The sequence below is a fragment of the Moschus berezovskii genome, chromosome 8 (assembly GCF_049115385.1).
Source record: "Moschus berezovskii isolate FMDL1 chromosome 8, NW_MosBer_1.0, whole genome shotgun sequence".
Lineage (NCBI taxonomy): Eukaryota > Metazoa > Chordata > Mammalia > Artiodactyla > Moschidae > Moschus > Moschus berezovskii.
Window position 1 is genome coordinate 35,981,553 of NC_142467.1, and position 15,803 is coordinate 35,997,355.

Sequence of the window (15,803 nt, forward strand, 5' to 3'; positions counted from 1 at the left end):
CGTGACCAACTCTGTGCAACCCCATAGACAGCAGCCCACCAGGCTCCCCCATCCCTGGGATTCTCCAGGCAAGAACAGTGCAGTGGGTTGTCATTTCCTTCTCCAATGCATGAAAATGAAAAGTGAAAGTGAAGTTGCTCAGTTGTGTCCGACTCTTAGCGACCCTATGGACTGCAGCCCACCAGGCTCCTCCATCCATGGGATTTTCCAGGCAAGAGTGCTGGAGTGGGGTGCCATTGCCTTCTCCCAGGCTTCTCTAGTTGGGTTTAATTGCCTGGGAGGCAAGTGGGATCTAAGTTCCAGCCCAGGGATGGCACCCTCGGCCCCTGCATTGGAAGACAGATGCTTAACCACTGGACCGCCGGGAAGTCCTAGGCGCCTTCCTGACGTACACTGACATGGCCTTTCCTAGATGTGCTCTCTTCCTCTTATAAGGGCATTAGCTTCCATTATAGAAGGCCCTACCCTCAAGACATAGTTTAAATCGCCAAAGCCTTGCCTCCAAATACCATCACACTGAGGGGCTAGGGTTTCAACATGTGGATCTGAGGACACATTTTATCTGTAACGTGTTCGAATGCACTTAAAGACTGGGGTTGAAAGGGATGGGGGAATCTGTTTTATTATTTAAAACAAACAAAAAAAACTTGAAGGCAATAAAATAGTAAAGCTAGCATGTAATCAAAGTGTGTAATCTGCTTGATAGAAAACACTATTCATAAAGTATCAGATGTGCGTGGAAAGAGATTTCCCCATATACACATATAAAATAAATGCACAGAAACAAACGGGAATATTTCTGTTGCATTTTACAAACTGCTTTGTCTCACTCGATCTCAGTGGACTCTCCTAACTTCCCTGAGATGAAAATTAAGTCCTCTTACTTCCCTATTTAACAGGTAAAGATACGAAGTTCAGAGATGACCTGACAAGTCACATGGTCTCCAAGCCACCTATATTCTGTATTCACTTCCCTCCACCAAACTGCATTTCCTTCTTTTATTATAACAAATGAATCCCCCTGTTCTTTCACCTTGTTTCTCAAGGATTGGGGTAAATGTTATCTTCTGAAGCTCCTTGCTCGTTTGTTTGTTGTCTGCAGACCTTTTCTTCATTCACAAATTAACAGCTTGTCCTCCTATTAGCCAGATGGATGGCTGCACCTGGTTAATTGGAGTTGTAAGATGGATAAGTGGATTAAAGAGCACAGCGGCTGGAGTGCTCACTGCTGGCCAGACATAATTAAGAAAGGAGGAGTGAGCAAGTTCTACTGGGGCTTTGGTGAGGAAAGGGCTCCGTGGACTGATTTCCTGGAACTGCTTCCGTTGCTAAATTATGAGAGGCGCTTGCTGCCGCATTGGGAGAACACTGCAATTCTGCTGCTGAGAGGGCACAAAATTCTGCTCTCTCCCTAAGATATTCAGCATTTAAATCAATGTTTCTTAACGTTTGTCTATCGACTGTCTCAGAATCATCTGGATGCTTATTAAAAATAGATTTCTTGACCTCATCCAAGGCCCACTAATTTAGGGGGTGGGAGTTGGTGGTAGGGACCAGGAATCTGCATTGATAATAAAAGGGGAAAAGTGAAACTGTTAGTCAACAGTCGTGTTTGACTCTGCGACCCCATGGACTGTAGCCTGCCAGGCTCCTCTGTCCATAGAATTCTCCAGGCAAGAATTCTGGAGTGGGTAGCCATTTCCTTCTCCAGGGGATGTTCCCGACCCAGGGATTGATCCCATGTCTTCTGCAATGCAGGCAGGCTCTTTACCATCTAAGCCACCAGGGAGGTCCATCTTCCTCTAAAGATGGGAACCACTGACCCAGCACATCCTCAAACATGTAGAATTTCTAGAATCACCTAAAAAAGCCTTCACAACCAACACTTTGGGAAAAATAACTCTAGTAGAGCCCCTGGCTACCAAAACCTATAGAAACAGAATTTCCAAATCCCCAAAGTCCTTGACCAATCAGAGTCTATTGTCAGAATACAAGGTTTTGGATGCCTCAGAAGCCTCCTAAGACACCTGTTAGAAACACACTTTCTCAGCCTCAGCCCAGAAGTTGTGAATCAGAAAGTCTGGGGATGAGGCACCCTCAGGACGAGTCTAGGGTATGCTGAAACTGGAGGACCATTGCTCTAGACCCATACTGCTCACCCTTCAGTGCATGTATGAATTACCTGGAGATCTTGTTAAAACGCAGACTGTTTCAGTAGGTTTGGGAGTGAAAAATCTCCCAAGTGATGTTGATGCTGCTGGCTCATAGACTCTGAGTAGCAAAATTCCAGGCTATTTTTTAATCTAATGGCATACGAGAAAATTCATGTTTAAAAAAAAAAAAGAGCAGGTCCCCAGGCCTAGGTTGAAATGGTTGGTTAATCAGCGCATTCCAAGCAAAGAAAGTAAAGCTGCTCACTGCTATGCACAAACCAACAGAACATTATAAATCAATTATACCCCAATAAAAATTAAAAACAAAAAAGAAGTGATGCTGCTAAAATACCATCAGTTGGCTTTGAGCTCTGATACTAGGGACACATTTGTACTGACTGTCCCATAGGCCATCTTCTAAAACTGTGATAACTGTTAATAAGATCACACATTTTTATGTGGCTAGGAAAGGAAGCCAAAAATGGCTTTCCAAGGATCAGACTCTGACCCAATTTTCAAACACTGTCATCAATCAGCTAATAAACTCTGATAAATTATCCCAGTTCTCTCTACAGCGACACTGTGTCATGTAAACAGCTCCGGTCAGGGACTTGGGGACTCCTAGTTCTGACTCATGTCACTTTCCTGGGCCCTCACACAGAGACAGTTTTAGGGTCTTTGTTTCCCAGGTGGCTCAATGGTAAAGAATCCGCCTGCCAATGCAGGAGATGCAGATTCAATCCCTGGATCAGGAAGATTCCTAGGAGGAGGAAATGGCAACCCACACTAGTATTCTTGCCTGGAGAATCCCATGGACAGAGGAGCTTGGCAGGTTGCAGTCCATGGGGCCACAGAGTCAGACATAATTTACCAGCTGAGCACACACACACACACTACCCTTGAAAGTCTGTATTCTGACCCTTTCAGTCCAATTTTATACTGGCTGTATTGCTTCTGCAGCTGCACACTGCTGCCTACCCTTTTGCACTTGAGTTCAGTGAATGCAGTTTGGTTCCCCTGAGTCAGCCTCTATTGCTGGTCCAGGGATTACAAACTTGAGCAACACGTGTAGGATTCAGATGCTCTGTGCTTCTTGTGCTTTTCACCTTTACCTTGGTACGTTTTCAATTATTCAGCCTTCACATTCCATCACATTCAAATTCCTAATTTGGAATATCATCACATACAAGATTAGTTTGCCTAGCTGACAGCGGTTTACCAAGTAGCCCACATCCTCTGAGATGAGGTATATATAAATTAGAGTGAGAATCTGCTTCTAATAGGGACTTACCAGAATAATTTGCTCAATAAAGACTTTGAATAGCTAGTAGGTTTATGGAATTTCTCTAGTGTAATTAGGAGAGGCATTGTTGTGTAATGAAGAAAATTAATTAGAACTAAGTGTTTAGGGATTGTCTGGTTAGGTAACCAAAGGCATATTTGCAGCCTAATTGTTTTTTGGCAGCTGGAGGCATTTTATACCCTTTCAGAGTGTTTAGTTAATATTTTAACATGCCCCACTGTTTGCTTTTCCTTAAACTACTACCATATTTTAAAAAAATAACAAAAAAACAGTTCATCAAAGGTCTGAATCAAGTATTTATCCCATTGGACAAATGCCTCAGTTATCTCATTTATTTGATCATACTGTCTGCCAAATGCTAATTATTTTCAGAAGAAGTCCATATTGAGAATAATCTGCATGCCCTCCTGCACCATATAAATTAGAGTTCTTCTGTGTGCTTACAAAACACAAACACCAAAACATTTTCTAATATCTTTCCAATATTTCTTCTAACCTGCCCCTAAGTCGCAAGCATTCTGTCTCAAGTCTCTTCTGGAACAAGACAGAGTTTTGAAAACACAGTCTGTTTTAAAATAAGGTGGATTACTTAGTCAGTTGGTTGATTATTTTTCTCATATGCATAAGATTTTGAGGTCAAGCAGACACAGATTCAAATCCTGGCTCTGTCACTTACTATGTGATCTTCAGAAAATTATTTAAACTGCCTAAGGCTTAGTTTCATGATCTGCAAATGAAGATAATAAGCCTGGCATTACAGGGTTGAAATGAAAATCAGACAAAAATAAATATATTTTATTAAGATAGTTTTGGTTTCAGATGAGAGAAAACTGACATAAAATAACTTAAAATGACAACAAAGAGGAGAATGCTAAGAGCTAATTATTTTCAGAGGAAGTCTATATTGAGACTAATTCTAAATAACATTTATCTAGAACAATTTTATATTTCCAAATGAAATTATAAAAATATTAGTTCCAATATATCCTTCAGCAAGCTTCACCAAATATAAAATTAGCGGTCATAAAATTATCAAAACCAGAAAATTAGTATTGACAAAAATATACCTTAGTTTACAAACCTGATTCAATTTTTGGTAATCATCTCTTTTCTGGTCCAGGATCTCTCATTGTATTTAAGCTTCATATCTTCTTGGTCTCCACCATCTGGGAAAACTCAGCTTTCCTTATTCTCTTAACCTTGACAAGCTTGAAGAATTTTAACCAGTTATTATATAGAGGCCTGCTTTTATTTTATTGCTAAATTTGCCCCAGATTTGGCCATTGGGTGATCCTTCAAGTTGATTCCTGTGTCATTTTCACATACCTCTGTTATTTTGGGGGGCCCTTCCCTGCTTTCTGACACCTCTGTGCATCTCGTTATTTCAGCCCTGGAATGAGTCATTTCTCCACAGAAATTTAATGGTAAGTTCAAGGCAATGAAGCTGGCTCCAAGCACAGCCAAATCAAAGGGTTCAAGGAATTCAAATCTGTCACTCAAACTTTTGGCTCTGTTTTTCTCAGTTTCATTCTTAGGCAAGTGATTATACATGGTGGCTAAGAGGGCCACTGATGCTTACCTTCAGAACTGTTTAGCCTAAGGAAAAAGAGAAAACTCCTGAGAGTCACTGTACGAGTCCCACGGAGAGGTCATGTTAACACAACTTAAGTCATATGTCCATCTCTGATTCAATCTCTTTGGCAAGGTATGTATCATAAGGCCATAGGCAGGGAGCAGAGGAGTTCAGCACAATAAGTGCACTGCTGCTGCTGCTGCTAAGTCACTTCAGTCATGTCCGACTCTGTGCAACCCCATAGACGGCAGCCCACCAGGCTCCCCCATCCCTGGGATTCTCCAGGCAAGAACACTGGAGTGGGTTGCCATTTCCTTCTCCACAATAAGTGCACTAGAAACATTTAAAATAAAATATAGGTATAAATAAAGGCAATATATGTATGTGTGTGCTCAGCTGAGTCTGCCTCTTTGCAACCCCATGGACGATAGCCCATCAGGCTCCTGTCCATGGGATTCTCCAAGCAAGAATACTGGAATGCGTTGCCATTTCCTTCTCCAGGGAATCTTCCCGACCCAGGGATTGAACCTGCATCTCGGGTCTCCTGCACTGGCAGGGTGTTTCTGTAGAACGAAACAAACTAACATGGATATCCGCTTTCTTCTGACAGTCACAGTGCAAGTCCCACGGAGAAGTCATATTAGCACAACTTAAGTCATACAAGGCACTTCAGAATGTCCAAAACATTGAGCATCAGCTACTGTTGTATTAAAAACATGAAAGTTACCAGTTAACAAAATTTGCTGAGCATCTCTTTTTTTGTTGCCTTAAAACAAGCAAAAAAAACCAACAAGAGCAGAAACTATGGTGAGGAAAATGAAACAAGAATTGAAAGCAGAGTGAAAAGGCAATCCATAGAATGGTAGAAATTATTTGTAGACAATACTTCTACCATAGAAAATAATGGTAGAAAAGCTCAAAAAGCAGTTAAGAAGAAGACATACAAATGGCTAACAGGTACATGAAAAGATGTTCAAGGTCACTAATTATCAGGGAAATGCAAATCAAAACCACCATGAGACCATCTCATACCTGTTACAATGTCCGTTAGCAGAAAAGTAAAAAATAAGCAGTGGTGAGGATGTGCAAAAATTAACACATTGTTGATAGGAAGGTAAAAGGGTATAACTGCTATGGAAAACAGTATGGCGGCTTCTCAAAAAATTAAAAATAGAATTACTGTATGATCCAGTAATCGCACTTTGGGGTATTTAGCAAAAAAAATAGAAAGCAGAATCTCAAAAAAAATCTGCACTCCCATGTTCACTGAATCATTATTCGAAACAGCCAAGACATGGAAACAACCCAAATATCCATCAACAGGTAATGGATAAAGAAAATGTGGTATATCATACAATGGAATATTATTCGGTCTTTAAAAAGAAGGAAATCCTGGGGCTTCCCTGGCAGTCCAGTGGTTAAGACTTTGACTTCCAATGCAAGGAGTGCAGAGTTGATCCCTGATCAGAGAACTAAGATCCCACATACCTTGTGGCTGAAAAACCAAAACATAAAACAGAAGCAATATTGTAACAAATAAACTTTAAAAACAGTCCACATGAAAAAAATAATCTTAAAATAAAAGAAGGAAATCCTGCAGTATGATACAGAAGAATCTTAATAGCTAGGTTAAAATAGGCCAGTCATAGGACAACTACTGCGTGATTTCACTTAAATGAGGTTAACTAAAATAGTCGAGCTCATGCGAGCAGAGAGTATTAATAGAATGGTAGCGGCCAGGGGTTAAGGAGAGAGGGAAATGAGGAATTGTTAATCAATGCACACAAAGTCTCAGTTGTACAAGATGAATAAGCTGCAGAAATCTGCTCTACAGTAATTAACGTGACTATATTGTATACTTCAAAATTTATTAAAAGGGTAGCTGCCATCCTAAGCATTCTTACCAAAAACATAAATAAAAACCACAAACACACACACAAAAACAAGAAAACCTAAAATGAGACAGCCAAAGCCTCAGTTTCAACTGTGGGAAGAGAAGTGGGGTAGGGATTGATTATATCCATGGTACTGGGGGACATGGCAAATTGGGGTACCACTTTATTAAATGTTAACAGTCTCTCCGTATGCAGAAGACCTTTACTACTTTCTTAGCATGTTATGTTAATATGATGGTGATTTAATGAGAGGCTGCTTTTTTAAACAAAAAAGCCAGAATTCATTTAAATTCAAGATTAAGGAGAGTGATCAAGTTTGATGTACCTATTTGGCATTAAAAGAGTAAGGTGATAATAGAAAATCACTGGTTTCAATTTAATGGAATCCTATGAAGCTCTTAAAAATAATGGAGCACATATATATGCACAGCTATGAAATGATCTACAAAGCACACCAAGTGGAAAAAAGCAAGGAATGTAACAGCATGTATGTGCTCAGTCACTCAGTTGTCGTGTCTAGTTCTTTGGATCCCATGGACTGTAACCCACCAGGTTCCTCTGTCCATTTGATTTTGCAGGCAACAACAGTGGAGTGGGTTGCCATTTTCTACTCCAGGGGATCTTCCTGATCTGAGGACTGACCAACAAACAGATAGCATGCTTTTAACTGTTACTTTTAAAAAAGGAGTACATGTATGACTATATGCTCAATCTATGCACAGCCTATCTCTGGAAGGATATCTAAATAACTGGTAGTTTTCGAGTAGCTGTTGTTCTAAAAATATTAATATGTTTGTGGCATTTTCACGTTTGATTCGTAGCTCTTACTAGATTTCATGATCCCTTAGGACAGGGCTCATGCTCTGTTCTCCCTTATATTCCCACGTGCATAGAAGTTACACTTACAAGACACTCAATAAAAGGCTGTGTATTAACATGCTCAGATTTACACCTGGTGAAGCTAAGTTAAGATGGAGGATATAGGCAAAGATTCATCAAAATGAAGATGAAAGTAATGTGAGGGCTTATCTGAGGAGGTACTCAAATACAATACAATCAAGTTTTCATATTCTTATCTCATATAAATAAGTGTAAATAAAACTTGGTAAGAGCTGTGCATTCTATTGACTATAGTTACACGTGTAACAGAAAAGATAACTTTCCATTTCGTCCCCAGAGACTGGGATAAGCTTACCCTGCTTATCCTGGTTGCTTATCCTGCAACCCATTCTTGCACGCAGACATCTGCAGTTCTGTTTACCATTATAAAATTAATAGCCCGTGTGGTTCCCAGGAAAGGAACTTGGAAAGGGAACTTCCCACCACACAGTGTGTAGTTAGAAACAGCTGGCCCTGTGGCCAGGGAATATGCTGATGGCCGCTGAAGCATTTTTCATGGGTCATTGCCATTCTTGGAGAGCTGGACCAGCCCACCAGCTCTTCATGAAATGATACAAACACACAAGCAGGTGGTCGCTGCTCCACTTCATTTCTTCATTCAAAACATTTTCTGAAGATCATAGGCATGAGTACATGTAAAGTGAAATATAGAAGTTCCAGATTGAGAGCAAGTACATCTGAGACTATGTGACTTGATACAAGTTCAGAGAAGACATGGTCTGTGCTTATGTGGACTGAAGTGTTGAAAAGTCTGCCAATCTGAAAAGTCATAATGCTTGACATTACTACAAGAGGCAATGTGATAAATCACTTCCCCTATCAACATCAGAAATCAGCTCATTTTATTTGCAGATTACAGCATTAAGTAGAAAACATTAAGGAAGACAAAAGGGTTAGCTAACAATTTAAATTTCTCCAAGGACCTACCATAGCCATGAATGTTTATAGGGGTTATTTCTGTTTTCTTTACACAAATATCCCTATTTTACTGCTGGGGAAACTAAAGCTCAGAGAAGTTCGTTAACTTGTCCCAGATCAAACAGCCATTGCAATGTCTACATTTAGAATCTGACCTAAAGTGACAATTAGCTCTCCCAAATCTGATGGCCAGTGAAATGCAAAGATGAACAGCATGATCTCTGGGACCAGATCACTTGGGCGTGAATCCTGATGCCATCACTTGTCATCTGGGAGACTTAATATGCCTATCAGTTAGTTTTCGTTCCAATCCTAAAGAAGGGCAATGCCAAAGAATGTTCAAACTACCGCACAATTGCACTCATTTCACATGCAAGCCAAGCAGCTTGAATATCCTTCAAGCTAGGCTTCAACAGTATGTGAACTGAGAACTTCCAGATGTACAAGCTGAATTTAGAAAAGGCAGAGGAACCAGAGATCAAAAGGCCAACATCTATTAGATCACAGAAAAAGCTAGAGAATTCCAGAAAAACATCTACTTCTGCTTCATTGACTACGCTAAAGCCTTTGTGTGGATCACAACAAACTGTGGAAAATTCTTGAAGAGATGGAAATACCAGACCACCTTACCCACCTCCTGAGAAGCCTTTATGCAGGTCAGAAAGCAACAGTGAGAACTGGACATGGAACAAAGGACTGATTCAAAATTGGGAAAGGAGTATGTCAAGGCTGTATACTGTCACCCTGCTTATTTAACTTATATGCAGAGTACATCATGTGAAATGCCAGGCTGGATGAATCACAGGCTGGAATTAAGACTGGGGGGAGAAATATCAATATCTTCACATATGCAGGTGACATCACACTTATGGAAGAAAGTGAAAAGGAATTATTAGCCTTTTGATGAAGGTGAAAGAGGAGAGTGAAAAAATTGGCTTAAAACTCAACATTTAAAAAACGAAGATCATGACATCCAGTCCCACCACTTCATGGCAAATAGTTGGGGAAACAATGGAAACAGTGACAGACTTTATTTTGGGGGCTCCAGAATCATTGTGGACAGTGACTGCAGCCATGAAATTAAAAGACGCTTGCTCCTTGGAAGAAAAGCAATGACCGACCTAGACAGCATATTAAAAAGCAGAGATACCACTCTGCCTACAAAGGTTTGTATAGTCAAAACTATGGTTTTTCCAGTAGTCACGTAAAGATGTGAGAGCTGGACAATAAAAAAAGGATGAGCACTGAAGAATTAATCCCTTCAAACTGTGGTGCTGGAGAAGACTCTTGAGAGTCCCTTGGACTGCAAGGGAATCAAACTAGGCAATCCTAAAGGAAATCAACCCCGAATATTCATTGGAAGGACTGATGCTGAAGCTAAAGCTCCAATACTTTGGCCACTGATGCGAAGAGTCAACTTACCGGAAAAGACCCTGATGTTGGGAAAGACTGAAGGCAGGAGGAGAAGGTGATGACAGAGGACAAGATGGTTGGATGGCATCATCTACTCAATGGACATGAGTTTGCGCAAACTCTGGAATATGGTAAAGGTCAGGGAAGCCTTAAGTGCTACAGTCCAAGGGGTCTCAGAGTCAGACATGACTGACTGACTGAACAATACTTATCTTCACTGTCTCCCTTACCTCCATTTGTAAAATGAACACAAGAATAGTAACTACCCGTGAGGGCTATTTTGAGGGTAGGTGGATTTACATAAGTAAAACACTTAATGTTAGCTTCTGACTCGAGAGAATCAGGACAAACATACTTTGATGGGAAATAGAAAGGAGTATGATAAAGCTGTAAATCAGAGGAAGATCGATCAAGGCAAGACAAATAGTGCAGAGATCTCAGTTATGACCTGTGACTGTGTCTGAGGGTGGGAGTAGGAGCAGCTCACCAAAAGAGAACATAGATGACAATGGAGAGAAAGAACATTAATGAAGACAAACTGGGAAATCAGAGTTATCCTGTGGGTAGGAATATTCTGCAGTCTTTCATCGGCTTTGCTGTTGTTATTATTCTCTAGTTGTTCAACAGAAAAAGCATCACTTTGTTGAACTATCTCAAAAGTAATCGTGTAAAACAGTCAACTCTATACAATTTGCACTCCTATGAGAAGTTTAGTCTATCTTTCTCAGCTCAGGCAAAGCCTTCTGGAAACAAAGCACCAACTTGGATTCCTAAATGAGCTTCAGTCCCCTTGGTTCAGCTCCTCAAAGCTTCCAGCAGCACAGAACCTAATAGTTCACGCTCCACAGCTGGGTTCTGAGCCTGGGGCTTCCAATGACTTTTTGCAGAGCTTCATGATTGGTTTGCTTCCATGGGATTTGGATCAAGATGATGAAAAATGAGCCCAAGATTATTTGGAAACAGTTCATAATTAAGCAATCTTCTAATGCTTTTGCAAATAAAAGTGGTCTATGAATATTGTATAACAACCCTCTAATAACTTCCCACTTGCTAATGTTTATCACAGGAGGAAAATTAGCAGCAGGTACACCCATACTTCAAAAGTTAGGAAAGGGGAGATAAAATCCAAGTAGTCTGGAAGAAAATCACTTTACTCAGTGGGGAAGAGCAGTTCATGAGGGAAGGAAACTGTATTTTAATTTCCCAGCATTGTGATAATAAAGTGTTCTATCTGCTGCTGCTGCTACTAAGTCGCTTCAGTCGTGTTCAACTCTGTGTGACCCCATAGATGGCAGCCCACCAGGCTCCCCCGTCCCTGGAATTCTCCAGGCAAGAACACTGGAGTGGGTTGCCATTTCCTTCTCCAATGTATGAAAGTGAAAAGTGAAAGTGAAGTTGCTCAGTCGTGTCCGACTCTTCGAGACCCCATGGACTACCGCCTACCAGGCTCCTCCGCCCATGGAATTTTCCAGGCAAGAGTACTGGAGTGGAGTGTTCTATCTAGATGATCCCTATTTTTGACAGAGTATCCACCAGCCTCCACCACCCAACCCACCAGCCTCTATCCCCACCAACTCATGATAAGCCATCCCAGGAGCATGTACTGTTCTGTAGCCACAGGGATGGGGTTATGCAGATTGAAGATCACCTATCTTTAATGCAGAAAGTTGAAACCAAATACAATAATCTCATGAACACTCAAACAAATCAATGCCTTCTGTCACCATCCACTCCCATTCTCTTATGGCATCGATGCTGACCCTCACACTTCATTCTGGAGCCACGCCTCCCTTCAGGGCCCGCACCACATTAGTGAGTCCAATCGGCCATTTTTTTTTTTTTTGCAGAGTTGCTGGTTTAAAAAATCAGCATTTATACGTAAGTTTATTGATGCAGTAAAGAGCCAGGACAGAGATGTAATAAATAATGTTCTGAATTACAGTTTGGACATTTAAAAATGCTCTGGGCTCATTTTCATGAAGTATTTGCATTTTTAATAGGAAAAAAAAAACATCTCTGAGCTTCCAGTCTCAGGTTAACAGCCTCATTCAAGTTGCAAATTTTTTGTAGGAGCAATTACAAACTGTACAAAGATTCATTATTTGTCGAGTACTTTATCAGGACATTTCCTCATACATCTAATTTGTCCTGTCTGAAATGTAACTTGACATAAGGGACTTTCTTAATTGCTTTTGAAGCCCTTCCAAGATAATCAACAGTTTTTTGGAGGATGATAAAAGACAGTAGACAATATTGCCAGTCTGCCTAAGGATTACACACCGAAGTTTATGTGTAAGAGATAGCAAAGAAAGGAAACAATTGCCTCTTAACGCTATTCAGTATCTCTATTTTACCTTGGTTTTCATTTAAATAGCAATATCTAAGAATAGTAGGAAGAAGATACCCCATTTTTATCTGCCCCATTCCAATGTCTTGTCACCTTGGGGGTGCGGGTAGATGCAGTCCTTGTTTACAAATGGACCAAAGTATAGTCTTTTTATTCTGAAGAATGCTAAGCAAAAGATTAAATAAAATATAACCAAATTTGGGGAGGAGAATAAACGGTGTCAAAAGTTGGTTGTATTTCTGCAAACCACCACTTAACAATTAAAGCAAATGATGGAACACTTTTTTAGAACCGTTTTACCTTGAGTTTTCAAGTGCCAATTCTAAATAATTCCATTTTTCAGTTACAGAACTATTATCTAATATACATAGTTGGCAGATTATGGTTCCTACAGATGTCCACACCTTGACACCTGGAACCTTATAAGGCATAATAGACTTTGTAGATGTGATGAAGGCTACTGACCTTGCGATGGGGAGATTGTACTGGATCACTGGGAGACACCCCATCTACTCAGATGCATCCTTAAAACTGGAGAACTTTTCCCAACTGTGATTCAAGAGATGAGACTGAAGTGTTAGAAAGATTCGACCTGAAGACTCAACCCGTGGCTGCTGGCTTTGAAGACAGGAGGGGGCAGGAGCCAAGGAAAGTGGTGGCCTCTATAAGTTGGGAACAGCCTTCAGTTTAAAACTAGCAACAAAATGGGGACTTCATTCCCACAGATGCCAGAAACTGAATTTACAAGCAACCCAAATGAGCAGGAAAACGTATTCTTCTCCAGAGCCTCTGGAAAGGAATGGAGTCTGGAGACACTTTGATTTCAGCCCAATAAGACCTGTGTCAGAGTTAACTAAACAATTATGAAATAATACATTTGAGTTGTTTAAGCCACTATATAGGTAGTATAGTTTGTTAAAAGCACCCAGAAAAACAATACACTGTCTAAAGCATAGTACTTTATTTTGGTATCCAGATCATTTTTGTAACACGAGATTAATGATCTGCATTATCGTATTATCATAAGTTAGTACCACCCTGTGCAATGGAAATTCAAATACTGTTGGCTTAAGTAAAATTAAATTATATCTCACAAATGGAAAATATAAAAGACTCTAGTGTCCTTTTAGGAAGCTGACGTTACTAACTTAAGAACATCAGGGCATTGGATAAAAATTATTAGCTTTGTTTTAGATCAACACTGTTAATATGCCGTGCTGACCCTTTATCATCTCCCAAGAACTGCTCTTGGCAGAAATCGCAGAATTGATTGTTCTCAATTTTAAAGCTTAGCCTTGGCAGTCTGTAATATAAGAAGTCCACAGGAGCTCAAGGAATATTTAAATCTTTTCAAATAAAAGATACTCCAAAATGACAGGAAAATAAGAATCACTTTTTCCAGGTGAGTTCAGGCAATATTAATAGCCAAAATTAAAAGGTTAGTTTGGTGCTTTCACTTGTATTAACCGATGGATGTCCTTTTCTAAGATATTATGTTCCAGTGTATTAATTTTCCCAAAGAAATAAAAGAACAGCAATTCACGTGAGCCAGAAGATCACAAGAACTGTTATGGAAAGCATAGAATTAAAGAAAACCAGGAGCCTTCAGTTCATAAAGATGGTCAGGGGCAGAGTCACCATCTTAAGTCTATAAAATCAACAAAAGAATGATGTTCCATTTTAAGATGGTAGATAGAATACATGTATGAAATTTTGTTTCCTTCCAAAACCCTATATATAAAGACACAAAATAACAAGGACAGGAAGAACACAAAAGTAACAAAATTTTGGAAGCTGGCAACCACGGTAAAAGATTTAACCAACCCACCCCCTCCACCCCCTACTCCAGAGCTGAAATGTAGCCAATGGTTCCAAGAGCTGAGAACCAAAGCAATTTACTCTGAAAATCCTCTAAAGACTCAGAACCAGACCTCCCCATCTTGGGTGAAAGGGACAGAAGACAGTAGAGAAAAATGCACGAAACTAGATTCCCAGACCCCCTTCCCAACACCTCCAGATTTCAGCACATCTGTCCTCTGGATAGTCTTAACACAGATGACTTCTGGAGTGGAGTACTGGAGGTGAGATGGGAGGGGTGAGGATGGAGGTACCCGACTTAATTCAGAAGTGAATATAATGAAAGCGGAACGCTAACTTCAGGACTTTGAGCTGTGTGGGAACTCGAACATAATCTAGCAACGAGTTCAACATCCTGGGTCTAGGTCTCTAATGGATGAACTGCACAAGAAAGGCTGTTATATAAAAGGCAAACTTGGCTCTAACAGCAGTCCTCTATGCTACTAATTATGGAATCTCTAAGCTGTATTAACTCCAGTAGGAAGAGGATGGTATGGGAATCCCTGGATGCTGTGGGTACCACCCGCCCCAGACTGGTCACCTTCTGACCCTTTCTATCTTCAGCATCTCAAGGGAGGTTAAAGGCATCACAGTGATGTGTTTAGTGCTTTGCTCCCTCTGGCAACATATTTTTTGTGATGAAATTTCACTTTGATACACTCCCCCTGAAATGGTTTAATAATACAGATCTCAGGCTTCCTCTCTCACTAGTCACCAGACCACTGGCAGCCAGGCCTTTGCCCTCCAAGTAGGGGACTGGAAGACCCTTTTCTGAGAAATCTGACCTGCCCAAGAGGAAACACCTGAAAATAATGACAATGGGAGCCACACCCCCATCCCCATCTAACAATCGGAAGCACTCACATGGTCCTAGAATAGTTGTTCTCCTTTGGGATGACCTTGCTCCCAAAGAACACCGGGTGATGTCTGGAAGCATTTTTGATTACACGGGTGTAGCTGGTGTCTAGTGAGTAGAGGTCAAAGGTACGATCACTCATCCTACAATGCTCGTGACAGTCGTCCTACAGATATTCAGCAGTTCCAATTGTCCTTTCAGTGTCTCACTCTCAATCATAAGACGGCCAGCGATTACCAGACAGCTTAACAAAGCTAAGCTTCTCTAATGGAGAAGAAAACAGACTAAGCACGTGACTATCCCTCATGCTGCTGAGAGACATGGAAATACATCAGACAGACAACGGTGCCATGTCATGCGGTCTTAGCTCATATAGCACAGTTTTGTTTTTTTTCAATCATCCATCCTTGTCTGCGGGCTTCCTTGATAGCTCAGTTGGTAAAGAATCCACCTGAAATGCAAGAGACCCCGGTTCAATTCCTGGGTCAGGAAGATCTGCTGGAGAAGGGACAGGCTACCCACTCCAGTATTCTTGGGCTTCCCTTGTGGTTCAGCTGGTAAAGAATCCACCTGCAATGCAGGAGACTT